Genomic DNA, 13,614 nt, shown 5'->3' on the forward strand with positions numbered 1-13,614 from the left:
TGTCAGCATTTTTACTGAGGTTGTTGCTGCGAGCTAGCCAGCTATCCTCTCCCGCACAGAAGCGGGTCATTAATGATGTGAGGGCTGCCATGGATTTCCGCTTTTCCTGTCCTAGGTGTCGGGCTAGCCATTCGTCGCGGATGTTATGTTTGAAGGCTGCGAGGGCCTCTGCGTCCGGGCAGTCGACGATTTGATTTTACTTCGTTAAGAACCGTGTCCAGAATTGTCTGGCCGATTCGTCTGGCTGCTGAATTATGTGGCTTAGGTCATCGGCGTCTGGTGGTCGCACATATGTGCCCTGGAAGTTGTCGAGGAATGCGGCTTCTAGGTCCTCCCAACACCCAATTGACTCTGCGGGCAAGCCGTTAAGCCAATGCCGGGCTGGTCCTTTAAGCTTGAGTGGGAGATACTTGATGGCGTGGAGATCGTTGCCGCGGGCCATATGGATGTGAAGGAGATAATCTTCGATCCAAACCGCGGGGTCTGTCGTGCCATCGTAGGATTCAATGTTTACGGGTTTAAACCCTTCAGGGATTTGATGATCCATTACTTCGTCTGTGAAGCATAGTGGGTGTGCGGCGCCTCTGTATTGAGCAATATCACGACGTAGCTCAAGGGAGCGTTGTCTGTTGTGTTCCAACCGGCCGGAGTATTTGTATCCGGTGCGACGATATTCGTCGTGGGTCGTGGGGCGCCCACGTGATCCGTAGATAGATCTGGATTGTCTTGCCTTATCCTCTAATATATCCCGCAAGTCCGGCGCGTTCCCCCGTGGCTTCGTACTTTTCGAACGATACCGGGGTACGGTCTTGATGGAGGGCATCGATGCCTCTCTGTCGCGACCACGGGGTGGTCGGTCAGCCGTATTGTGCGCTGGTGATGAAGGTATGTATGCTTCCTCCTCTAACCGGGGGAGCAACTTGCATTTTGGGTAGCTCTTGGAGGGGCGTTCGAGTTCGTACTCTACGGCCGCGAGGACCTCCGTCCATCGGTCGGCCAGCAGGTCTTGATCAGCTTGAAGCTGCTGCTGCTTTTTCTTTAGGCTATTTGTTGTGGCCATTAGCCTGCGTTTGAAACGCTCTTGTTCGACGGGGTCCTCGGGCACGACGAATTTGTCGTCATCGAGGCTTGCCTCGTCTCTGGAGGGAGGTATTTAATTATCATTCTCGACCTCTTCGTCTGCCGCTCTCTCGTGAGGGCTTGCTTCTGCGTCCTCCTGCGCTGAATCTTGCAGGAGGGGATTGTCTTCGGCACTTTCTGGGGTGTTATTATCTCTTGTGCCGGAATCTCCATTCTTGCTGTGGCGGGATTTAGAGCGGCGCCGCTGACGTCGGCGCTTGGGCTGTTTCTTTAAGGAATCTGCATCCGCTGCTTCTTCTCCATCCCCATCCTTTGGGGTGTCCACCATGTATATGTCGTATGACGAGGTGGTCTTCCAATGCCCTGTGGGCGCTGGTTCTTGATCGTCTCCGGCATCGTCGTCCATACCGTCGATGTCGTCGGAGTCATAGTCTAGCATGTCGGTTAGATCGTCGACAGTGGCTACAAAGTGGGTGGTGGGTGGGTCTTGAATTTCTTCGTCGTCCGCGTCCCAACCATCCTGGCCATAATCCGGCCAGGGCTCTCCGGATAGCGAGAGATGCTTTAGAGAATTTAGGATGTCGCCAAAGGGTGAGTGCTGAAAGATGTCAGCGGCGGTGAACTCCATGATCGGCGCCCAATCGGATTCAATTGGCAGGGGCGCAGGAGGTTCGGAGTCCGGCAGGGAGTCCGGCACCTCGGAGTCACGAGCTTTATAAGGGACAAGGACAGTGTTCGGCTCCATCGCCATGGAAGTCGCAGCTCCCGAGGCGGTGTCCAGCCACCCTTCCTCGATCTGCGCAATCGGCTCCGGACTATGGGTCGGAGCGGATTCGTGTGCGGCCTCCAAGGCACTATTCGGCGGCAGAGTTAGATCATGCCCATCGTGACAGTGCGGCACGCACGGCTGCGGCTCGGATCCATCGAAGATCAAGTCTCCGCGGATATCCGCCCTGAAGTTTAGGCTTCCAAATCTGACCTGACGGCCAGGGGCGTAGCTTTCGATCTGCTCCAGATGGCCAAGGGAATCGGCCCGCAGTGCGAAGCCGCCGAATACGAAGATCTGCCCAGGGAGAAAAGTCTCACCCTGGATGGCGCTATTGTTGATTGAAGAAGCCATCAAGCCTATCGGTGACGGCACAGAGGAACTCTCAATGAAAGCACCAATGTCGGTGTCAAAACCGGCGGATCTCGGGTAGGGGGTCCCGAACTATGCGTCTAGGCGGATGGTAACAGGAGACAAGGGACACGATGTTTTTACCCAGGTTCGGGCCCTCTCGATGGAGGTAAAACTCTACTCCTGCTTGATTGATATTGATGATATGGGTAGTACAAGAGTGGATCTACCACGAGATCAAGGAGGCTAAACCCTAGAAGCTAGCCTATGGTATGATTGTTGTAATGGTTGTTGTGTCCTACGGACTAAAACCCTCCGGTTTATATAGACACCGGAGAGGGATAGGGTTACACAGAGTCGGTTACAATGGTAGGAGATCTACATATCCTTATTGCCAAGCTTGCCTTCCACGCCAAGGAAAGTCCCATCCGGACACGGGACGAAGTCTTCAATCTTGTATCTTCATAGTCTTGGAGTCCGGCGGACGATGATAGTCCGGCTGTCCGGACACCCCCTAGTCCAGGACTCCCTCAGTAGCCCCTGAACCTGGCTTCAATGATGACGAGTCCGGCGCGCATAATGTTCGGCATTGCAAAGCGGGTTCCTCCTCCGAATAATTCATAGAAGATTGTGAACACCAGGATAGTGTTCGGCTCTGCAAAATAATTTCCACATTCCACCGTAGAGAGAATATCATGTACACAGGTTCGATCTGCTAACGTATCTTGTAGCGTGACGTCACGCCACTACCAAGCCTTTACTTGAATCGTTTTTTATTATACCACCTCAGCGCGTTTAGCGAAGCGGTTTCCTTGGCACGTCTTGTCGAAGCACAGATCGTGTTCCCCTCATCCCGGGATTCTCATCAATACGGACGTGGGTAACCCAACCACGCCATTGATGGTAACCCAACCTCGTGAAACCCTTACCTCTATCATGCCACGAGTGGCCGGTCGTGTTGATGTTGACAAAATTCTCACCGGCATATCGGAAGGTAGAGTCACTCGTAAACATTTGACAAAATTTTGTGCTCACTTCTCGTTTGTGTCTAGTATTGAGCCCATCAAGGTACAAGATGCATTGATGGACAACGATTGGCTGGTTGCTATGCAAGAAGAGTTGAACAGTTTTGAACGCAACCAAGTGTGGTCATTAGTCAAGAGGCCACCTACCGAGCACAACGTCATTGGAACAAAATGGATTTTCAAGAACAAACAAGATGAGAATGGTGTAATCATCCACAACAAGGCAAGGTTAGTGACGCAAGGGTACTCACAAGTTGAAGGTTTGGACTTTGGTGAGACCTTTGCCCCAGTTGCTCGTCTTGAATCCATTCGCATCTTACTTGCTTATGCCGCTTTCAATGGTTTTACATTACATCAAATGGATGTGAAGAGTGCTTTCCTTAACGGTCCTCTACAAGAAGAAGTATATGTGTCACAACCACCTGGGTTCGTTGATCCCGATCACAAAGACTATGTGTACAAACTTCATAAGGCTTTGTATGGCCTCAAACAAGCACCTCGTGCTTGGTATGATCATTTAAAGAAGTTTCTACTCGATGATGGTATTGTGAGAGGGGTGATCGATCCCACTCTTTTTACTAAGAGGGATAAGGGTGATTTAATCTAATGCCAAATCTATGTAGATGATATCATTTTTGGTTCTCCTAACATTCATTTGTGCAACAAGTTTGCGGCCTCAATGACCAAGAATTTTGAAATGTCACTCAATGCGGATTTGAAGTTCTTCCTCGATTTCAAATTCAATAATTTCAAGAAGGAATTTTCTTGTCTCAAGCAAAATACCTCAAGGATATCCTAGAGAAGTTTGGTATGTCTGATGCTAGTCCATGTAAGACACCAATGCCAACAAAAATAACACTCACTGAAGACACAAACGGTATCCCCTTCGACCCATCTAAATACCGCTCTATGATTGGTTCATTACTTTATCTTTGTGCATCTAGAACAGACATCATGTTTAGTGTATGCATGTGTGCTAGATTTCAAGCTTCCCCTAGGGAAAGTCATCATAAGGCGGTTAAGCATATTCTTAGATACCTTGTTCACACCCCAAAGTTGGGTCTATGGTATCCCAAGGATGCTAAGTTTGATCTCATTGGGTACACGGATGCGGATTGGGCCGGAGACAAAGTGGATCGTAAGTCCAGTTCCGGTGCATGTCAGTTTCTTGGACGCTCCTTGGTAAGTTGGTCATCGAAGAAACAAAACTCTATTGCCCTCTCTACCGCAGAGGCTGAATACATTGCTGCCGCCAGTTGTGTAACTCAGTTATTATGGATGAGGCAAACATTGAAGGATTACGGTATCACCTATAGACATGTGCCTCTTCTACGTGATAATGAAAGTGCCATCAACATTGCTGAGAACCCCAAGGATCATCTCCGCACCAAGCACATTGATATTAGGTATCACTTCTTGAGAGATCATGTTGAGAAGGGTGATATTCACATTGATCACATTGGTACAGATTTGGAACTGGCGGATATTTTCACCAAACCATTGGATGAAGCAAGGTTTTGTCGACTTAGGCGTGAACTTGGTATCTTGGAGCTTCACAACATTATGTGAAATCTAGTACTCATCCATGCATAAACTTAATGTCTTGTCTTGATGTAGGCATATATTTAGGGGGAGACACTCAATCCATGAGTTCTCTCACCTTACATAATGAATAAATAGAACAAACACTCTCAAAGTTATCATAGTTTTCAAACTAGGGTACTTTAACATGATGGAGTCATGACCATGTGCTCAAGGTTTATATCTTTGTGGTACTATCTTCCATATGCTCAAACATGGTGACCTCGGCCACCACTTGTACAATGTTTGGATTATTAATGCATCTTAGCATGGCCTTAGATGTCTCAGGTTGTCTCCCTCATTAATCTCATGTAAACTCCTTGGCGGTGTCTATATCAAATTACTCTTGTTGGCCCCCTCCCTCACATCTTTCCCTCACCCTTGTCTTCTGTCCAGTGGCCGGACATCTGGCTCTCTCGTCGGACATCCGGGCCCTGGGAAAAATTCCTTGCCCCTCAAAACGATCATCAACCACCTACAGTGGACGGACATCCGGGCCTCAGCAGGACATCCGGGCGCTGCTTCTTTCGTTCTCTGTTTTCCACTCGCCGGATATCCGGGCCTTGCCCCGGATGTCTGGCCCGTCGCCCGCAGTCGCGTATATCTGGGGAGGGGTGTGAGATTTGGGGGCAGTTCCCCACTTCTTTCGTTCCTGTCCTCATCTCCCCTCACAGCCACCACTGCCGGGCCATCACTCCGGTGCTGTCCCGGCCATATCCACCGACCTCCGGCCCCGATCTCCTGCTCACGGACACTTCTCCTCCCGATCTACGATTCTATCCAATCCATTTCTTGGGTTGTTGTGTGAATCCCTCGGGAGGGACCGGTGTATTGTGGGATTCACCGCTGGAGTTTCCCATGGCACGAACCAAGAACTGCGGCCCCAATCGCCCCGAGCCTTCTTCCAGGGGTATGGATGCTATCTCTACTCCATTCTATGGAGACCGCAAAAATCTTAGTTTTTCACTCTCTCATGGATATCTTGGCGTCTATGTCTCTCTTGAGTGTTAGTGTCTCTTGCTTAGGCCTACAAATCTGTCAATGAGCTCGTCTAATCAATTTAAATCATGGTCATGTCTCATTTTCTTTGCTCTAACACTGGACTTTGTCTATGGTTATGCTCAAAAATGGTCATCCCATTGTTTAAATTGTCTTATCCTTGTTCATACCTGTTGCCTCCATCTCATCGGGATCTCTCATTATCCATTCCAGTTGTTTGCCGGCAAGGCTCAACCGACTCCGATGAGCATGCTCGGCCTAAGAATAAGAAGGCCACCACCACCAAGAAGAACAAGCGGGCACCATCCACTAGTCCATCGGACTCGGATCCTGATGATGCAGACTATGTTGGGGAGGAAGAGGAGGTCCGTGCACCCAAACACTCCGTTGGTCAGTCCAAGCCTGGCACTAGGAGGGCGCCCGGTGCCTCAAGTTCGTGGTTCTGCAATGCCCGCTGTCTGTGGTCGTCGCATCTCTATGGAGCTTCCGGACAGTGGAGATCGCTGTTCTCACGACTTCAAAACTGTGGGGGCAGCTCAATATCTTACTTTTCGACAGGATGTCAATCAATATGAGATGGTGGCTGATGCGGAGGATCCTCGATTTCGGACTCGAATGCAGCAGGATCTCTATTCCAGTTTTGTCTGTGGGCGTGGACTTGCTCCTCACTAATACTTAGATCTCAACTTCCTGCGTGAGAATCCTAACATGTTCCCTAACAATCCGGTCAAGATCATTGATGATATGACCCTTGGTCCCGCAATGACCTTCAGGTTTGATTGGAATGAAGCTGCCATTCTATAGTTCTATGCCACCTGTTTCTTTGGTCCGGACAACACTCTCACCTAGATGACTGATAACACTACTATGAGCATCACCTATGACAGGTTTGTTCAGATTCTGGGTCTATCCGGTGTTGGCCATCGCATCCACAGCATGGATCCTGAGCACAAGCCCAAAGCGATTGAAGCTTGCTTGCCACTTGTCAAACCTACCTCTCAGCTCTCTAAAGCAGAACTTGAATGCCCACTCAACGAGGTATCTATCTTCTGTGCTCCTTACTACATCCTCTATCAGTGTGTGCTCCGCACTCTCTATCCTAAGACGGGAGACCGCGCAAGGGCTTATAACTATTGCATTGACTTGATGGTTCTTATGCATGACAAACCCACTGAGCCTCTAGACACAGCCCATTTCATTTGGCATGAGATCCGTCTTTGCAGTTTCATTCCGACGCGCCAGTTTCCTCATGCTCCTTTCATTCAGGCTCTGATTGATCACACTGCTCCATTTGAGGTGGTTAAGACTACTGTTCATTCTAGTTGGAAGCCTGCTTCTCACATGCGAGTGATTCCTGCTGCTCAGACTGCTGCTCGGTCTCAGTCTAAGAGGCCTGCTGGTGGGACCCAGCCCACCGATTCCTCTGTTCCATCTTCGTCGTCAGCTCCTCGTGGACGCCTTGCCATGTTCCTCAGCAAGGCTCAATCTGCTATCATGAAGTCAATCACTTTCAGCTGTCAGCAAAATCATGATGTTCAGAAGCGCCTCATCATCTCCAAGAATCAGCTCAAGCAGCACCTCCGTGTCCGCGGGAGCCCAGTGAGTGATGATGATCCTATTCCCGCGGCTCCGTCCACCTCCACCTTCGGTTTTCCATCTCGTGACGAGTTTCCTGAGTTCTTTGATGATCATGATGACATTCGCCAGGAGTGATGGAGTGGATTTAGTTCTTCGCCCCTTTTTACTTGTTGCCGTCAAAGGGGGAGAAGTAGTATCCTAGTAGAATCCTAGTAGTAATCTTAGGTCATGCTATGGCTATGAGATTATTGACTATTTGTGTTCACTATATGTCCACTATTATTCGAACTTGCTATGTTTGCTACCTATGGTGCTTAATCGTGTGAGTAACTGTGATATTATCTTGGATTATTATGTGGTTATGAAATATTGTTATGTCTGAGTTATTGTGGTTTCATATATGCATTCCATGCTCACATTCAGGGGGAGCAAGAAAATAGAAACAAAGACTTATTATTGTACTTTTGCTCTCATGCTTGTCAATTCTAAGATTATTTATTGCACCTATGATACTACATGTATGGTTGTCATCAACAAACAAAAAGGGGGAGATTGAAAGAGCAATCATGCCCTTACATCATGTTTTGATGTTGCTGACAATCATACATGCTGGGGACTAACAATGGCTGTCAAGTAAATCTCAGGTATTAGTCCCCGGTTCATCGATGTGTGTGGATCAAGAGCCTACAAGTGGTTTTACTCAAGGATGAAGCATAAAAGTTGATTACATATTTTGTTTTCTTGAGTATAGGATCCCGCACTATTAAGAGGGGATCGATAGGGTTAGTTAAAGGCTTGCTCTTGCCACGAACTTCCTAACCATACATGCACATGCCAAAAACCTTCATGTTCTATCTCTGGACCACCGGATGTCCGGCCTCCTTGCCGGATATCCGGGCCTAGCCATCCAGAATACAGTAGTATACCGGGTTGCACGCCGGATGTTCGGACTTTCCCCGGATGTCCGGGCCTTCCTGTTATGCCGGATGTCCGGGCCCATTCCGGATATCCGGGCATAGCTATCCAGAGAACGTTTTTATGTTGGGTTGCACGCCGGATGTCCGGCCACCTGCCGGATGTCCGGGTCTTCCTGATATGCCGGATGTCCGGGCTTGGGCCCCGGATGTCCGGCCCCTCTGTTCTTTTGTTCTGCCTTTGTTCTGTTCCTCGCAGCTTACCATGCCGGATGTCCGGCCCCTAGCTCGGATGTCCGGCCCGCTCACTCACTTACACTGCAACGGCCATATTCTAGCTCGCACTATATATTGCCCTTCTTCCCCACGGGAGAGGGTTGACCATTCACTTTGAACAAACCCTAGAACACTTCTCACTCTCTCTCTCAGTCCTACACACCAAATCTTAGATCCCCAGGGATTTGAGAGCTTTGGAGAGAAGTTGTCCGATCAAGTGATAGATCCACTTCTCCCCCTTCTTTGCACCGAAGAAATTCGTGATTTGAGCAAGCCTTGAGCTTTCCCCATCAATCTTGTTACTCTTGGAGGTTGGGGAGTCCTAGGCGGTAGGAGTCTTTCGGAGAGGAATCGACCTTTGTGATTACCCTCAGAAAAGTTTGTGAGGGTTTGGAGACCGCCCCAAGGTCTACCACTAGTGGTTGAGAAACGCCTTCGTGGTGTTGTCTCAAAGGGAGAATAGGGTGAGCCTTCGTGGTGTTGGTGTGCCTTCGTGGTAACATCCACCTCTCTAACGGTAACGTAGCTTCCCTCCAAGGAAGTGAACATCGGCATACATTCTCGTCTCCCGGAGTTGCGGTTATTCCTAACCCTAACTCTCTACTTGTGGTTACTTGTCTCTTAGCACTTACTTATATCATATTGTGCTTGTTTACTTACATACTTGTGTTTCTTGTTTATCTTGCTTAACACTTAATACTACACTTACAATTGTTAGGCTCACTTTCATATTCCGTATTAGTGCCTAAAATTACTAAGTAACAAGTAAAATTTGTAATTGTACCTATTCATCCCCCCTCTAGGTCCATCTCGATCCTTTCAATTGGTATCAGAGCCTCGTGCTCTATTCTTGTGGCTTAACCGCCCTAGAGCGAGATGAACCCGGATGGGACTCCCCTGGTTGCAGATCCTATGGATAAAGGCGAGGCTTCTTCTGAAGTCAAGTCCTTTACATCTGAGGATCTAGAACGGGCCCTTGCTAAGCAAAAAGAGGAGCATGAGGCTTCTCTTGAGGCCTTGGTCCAATCGAGATTAGCCACGTTGTCCATGATGCTTGCACCACTCTCGGGTGGTGCGACTTCGAGGCCAACTGTGCCTACTTCGTCACTTGGTCAACAACCTCCTAGCAATGAACACACCAGTGTTCCTTGGCTTTATGCAATACCTCAGGTTGAGAAACCAAGATATAATCCTCAAGGCAAACCTCCTTTACTTAGTGCCAGTTCCGATTTTGCTTTGTGGAGAGTTGCTATACAGGATCATCTTCGACATGGAAACGATGAGATGGTGGAGATCTTGGAGTATGGCTATCACGTGGTTGATCCAAAGAACCCTACACCAAGAGAAATTTATGACAAGAATCTCAATGACACTGCAATCATGTGTATAAGGAGAGGTATGGATGAAAAGCAAAGGAGACCGTTCATACACATCACAAGTGCCAAGGAGCTATGGGAAAGTGTTGTACGATCCAAGACAGGCACTTCCACCCTCTGGAGTGCTCAATATGAAATTGCTAAGGGGAAATTGCAAAACTTTTGTATGGAGAAAGGTGAAACCCCCAATCAACTCCATGAGCGCCTCATGACTCTCACTGCCGATATTGAGTCATGTGAGTGTGACAAGACACAAGATGGATTCAACATGACTAAGAGATTCCTTGTGGATAAGTTGCTTCATGCTCTTGCTCCATATCACCATCAAATGGTGTGGGACATAAGACAACACCATACCTTCAAGGAAATGACTACAGATGACATCATATCCACCTTTCAACTATTTGAAGAGTCAAAGGCTAATGCCACAAAACATCTTGCCATGCATGGCTCCCCATCATCAAAAGTCAATCTTGCATTGAAGGCCAAGCATGTATGTGAAGATGAGCAAAGTGAAGAAGAAGATGATGATGATGATGATGAAGATGGTGATGAGATTGAATCCGACGAGGGCCCTTCATATGAAGACATGGCTCTCTTTGTCAAGAAGTTTAGCGTAGGAAAATTCAAGGGAAGATTTCAAAAGAAGAAAGTAAGAAAATGCTACAACTGTGAGGAAAGCAACCACTTCTCCAATGAGTGCCCTTATGAGAAGAGAGATGATAAACCAAGGTTTCCCAAGACCTTTCCTAAGAAGAAATTGCCAAATCCTTTAAACTCCAAGCTCAAGAAGAGAGATGGGAAAGCAATGGTTGCTCAAGAAGAATCCGATCTGGATGATGTTAGTGGTGTTGCCGGAGTTGCTCAAGACTCTCAAAACACTTTGAGGTTAGTAAACAAGAGTGGTGACGTGGTCACTTACAACTACATGAAAGATTACAAGGGCAACTCTCACAAGTGTCTAATGGAAAAGGCCATGATAGAAGATGGAAATGACCAAATCTCTCCTGACAAGGTCAAGGTAACTCCAAGATCAAATCCTCCTCTTTTCACTCCTTCTACTCCTAGTGATGAGTATCTTGATGTGGAGGATAGCTATGAGGATGATGATCTAGATGATCCTATGCTTGCTAAACTTAATAAGTTCATGTGTTCCCTCAAAGGAAAGAAGCTCACTATGTTTCGCATGCTTATGGAGATGGTGAGTAAGCACACCATCACCATTAAGGAACTCGAAACCCTCGTCACCGAGGAAAAGGAAAAATGTAAAATCCTTGAGCGGAAAGTCCAATATGAGGAAACATGAAATGATGAACTATGCTTAAAAATTGGTGCAAATATTGATGTTCATACTAATGATCTTGCCTCCTTGAAAAAGGCTATTGACTCTTGCGAAGAGTTGATGAATGATAAATGTAAGCTTGTGAAGTCTCATGCTTCTCTCTCTAAGGATTGTGAGCTTCTATCCGTGTCTCTCAAGACTAAGGAAGGAGAGCTCATCGTTCTTACAAAGAGTTTTGAAATGCTCAAACTTACTTATCTTGAAACTCTAGCCGAGGCTTACTCTTCTCCTATTATAAATGTTGATGCTTGTACTACTAACTCTAGTAGTGATCTAGCATCTATTCTTGAGGAAAATTGATTTATCAAGGCTCAAGTCGAGAAAGGTCTCATGACATGTGCTTGAGGGCAAAAGGATCTTGATGAGATATTGAGTCAACACAATGAGGTGTTTGCCAAAGAGGGACTTGGGTTTGACCCAAGCACAAGCAAGAAGAAGACGCCCTCTCAAAAGTGCACAACCCCTCTTAAGGAAACATTTGTACGAGAAGGGTACAAGGAGAAAGGTAAGTTTGTGAGTTTGGAAGGCCACAAGGGGCATGCCCACTCTCAACAAGCCTAAAGAGTTCATGCCTCCATCCTATGTACTTCGTAAGACTAAGGATGGAGAAGTCTTTGCAAAATTTGTTGGTCCTCGAAATGCATTCCGGTTTTATGCTATTTGGGTCCCTAAGACCCTTGTGACTAACTTGAGAGGTCTCATTGCAAAATGGGTGCCTCTAACCAAGTCTTAATTGTGTGTAGGTTGACTTCTCTGGTGGAGTGAAATGGGTGATTGATAGTGGATGTACAAATCATATGACCGGAGATAGCAAATTGCTCTACGATTTCATGGAAGCTATTCAACCATTTATGAGCATTATGTTTGGTGGAGGTTCAAAAGGACAGGTACTCGGGTTGGGCAAGGTGGCTATCACAAATGAAATGTCGCTTGCAAATGTCATGCTTGTCCAATCCCTTAAATACCACTTGCTTTCTGTTCGCCAATTGGCTTCTGTTGGTTATGATACACTCTTTGGACTAACGGATGTGAAAGTCTTTAAGAGAGATACTCTCGAAGTGGCTTTGTTGGAGAGTTGGATGGCAACCTTTACACGGTTGATTTCTTGAAAGAGAGCACATTCCATGCAACTTGTCTAATGGCCAAGGCTGACAAGGGGTGGCTATGGCATCGCCGGCTAGCCCATGTCGGCATGAGAAATCTTCAAGATCTCTTAAAGGGGAATCACATCCTTGGACTAACCAATGTCTCTTTTGAGAAAGATCGTGTGTGTAGTGCATGCATAGCTAGGAAGCAACATCAATCAAAGCACCCACCCAAGAACATAGTATCTACTTCAAGGCCCCTGGAGCTCCTTCATGTGGATTTTTTGGGCCTCCTTCATGGGATAGTCTTGGTGGGAAAAAGTATGGGCTTGTCATTGTTGATGATTACTCAAGATATACATGGGTGTTCTTCCTCAAGTCCAAGGACGAAACTAAGATCACCTTCATTGATTTTGCCAAGCAAGCTTAGCGCAAGTTTGACAAAGAAATCCTGGCAATAAGAAGTGACAATGGCTCTGAGTTCAAGAACTATACCTTGGAAGAATTCCTTAGTGATGAAGGGATTGAGCATCAATATTCAGCTCCATACACTCCTCAGCAAAATCGTGTAGCCGAAAGGAAGAACCGTACGCTTGTAGAGATGGCAAGGTCCATGTTGGATGAATACAAGTCACCACATAGTTTTTGGGCCGAAGCTGTCAACACCGCATGCCATGCATCAAACCGGCTCTTCCTCCGCACTATATTGGAAAAGAATCCATATGAGCTTCTAACTGGGAACAAGCCAAATGTCAAGTACTTTCGTGTATTTGGGTGCAAATGTTTCATCTCAACAAAAGAGAATGGTTAGGAAAATTTCAATCCAAAACAATTGAGGGTATATTTGTTGGCTATGGATCAAACTCTCACGCCTATAGAGTCTACAACAAATCCAATGGATGTGTTGTAGAAACTTGTGACGTGGTGTTTGATGAATTTAATGGCTCCCATGGGGAGCAAGTTGATCTAAGTGATGCAGGTGAAGAAGATTCTTCTCAAGACATTTTGACCATGGGTGTTGGTGCACTTCTTCCTATGGAACAGGAACCTCAGGATGATGAAGAAGAAGATGGAAGTCTCACACATCATCAAACTACTTCAACACCCATACCATCACAAGCTCCTAGTGTTCAACAAATGCCCTTAGCCCAAGTAGAAGAAGATGATCAAGTTCCTCTTCATGATAATCTTCAAGAACAAGATCATCATCAAGTGCAAGAACAAGAAAGTCCAATCATTGA

Source organism: Triticum dicoccoides, chromosome 5B, assembly GCF_002162155.2.
Source record: "Triticum dicoccoides isolate Atlit2015 ecotype Zavitan chromosome 5B, WEW_v2.0, whole genome shotgun sequence".
Taxonomy (NCBI): domain Eukaryota; kingdom Viridiplantae; phylum Streptophyta; class Magnoliopsida; order Poales; family Poaceae; genus Triticum; species Triticum dicoccoides.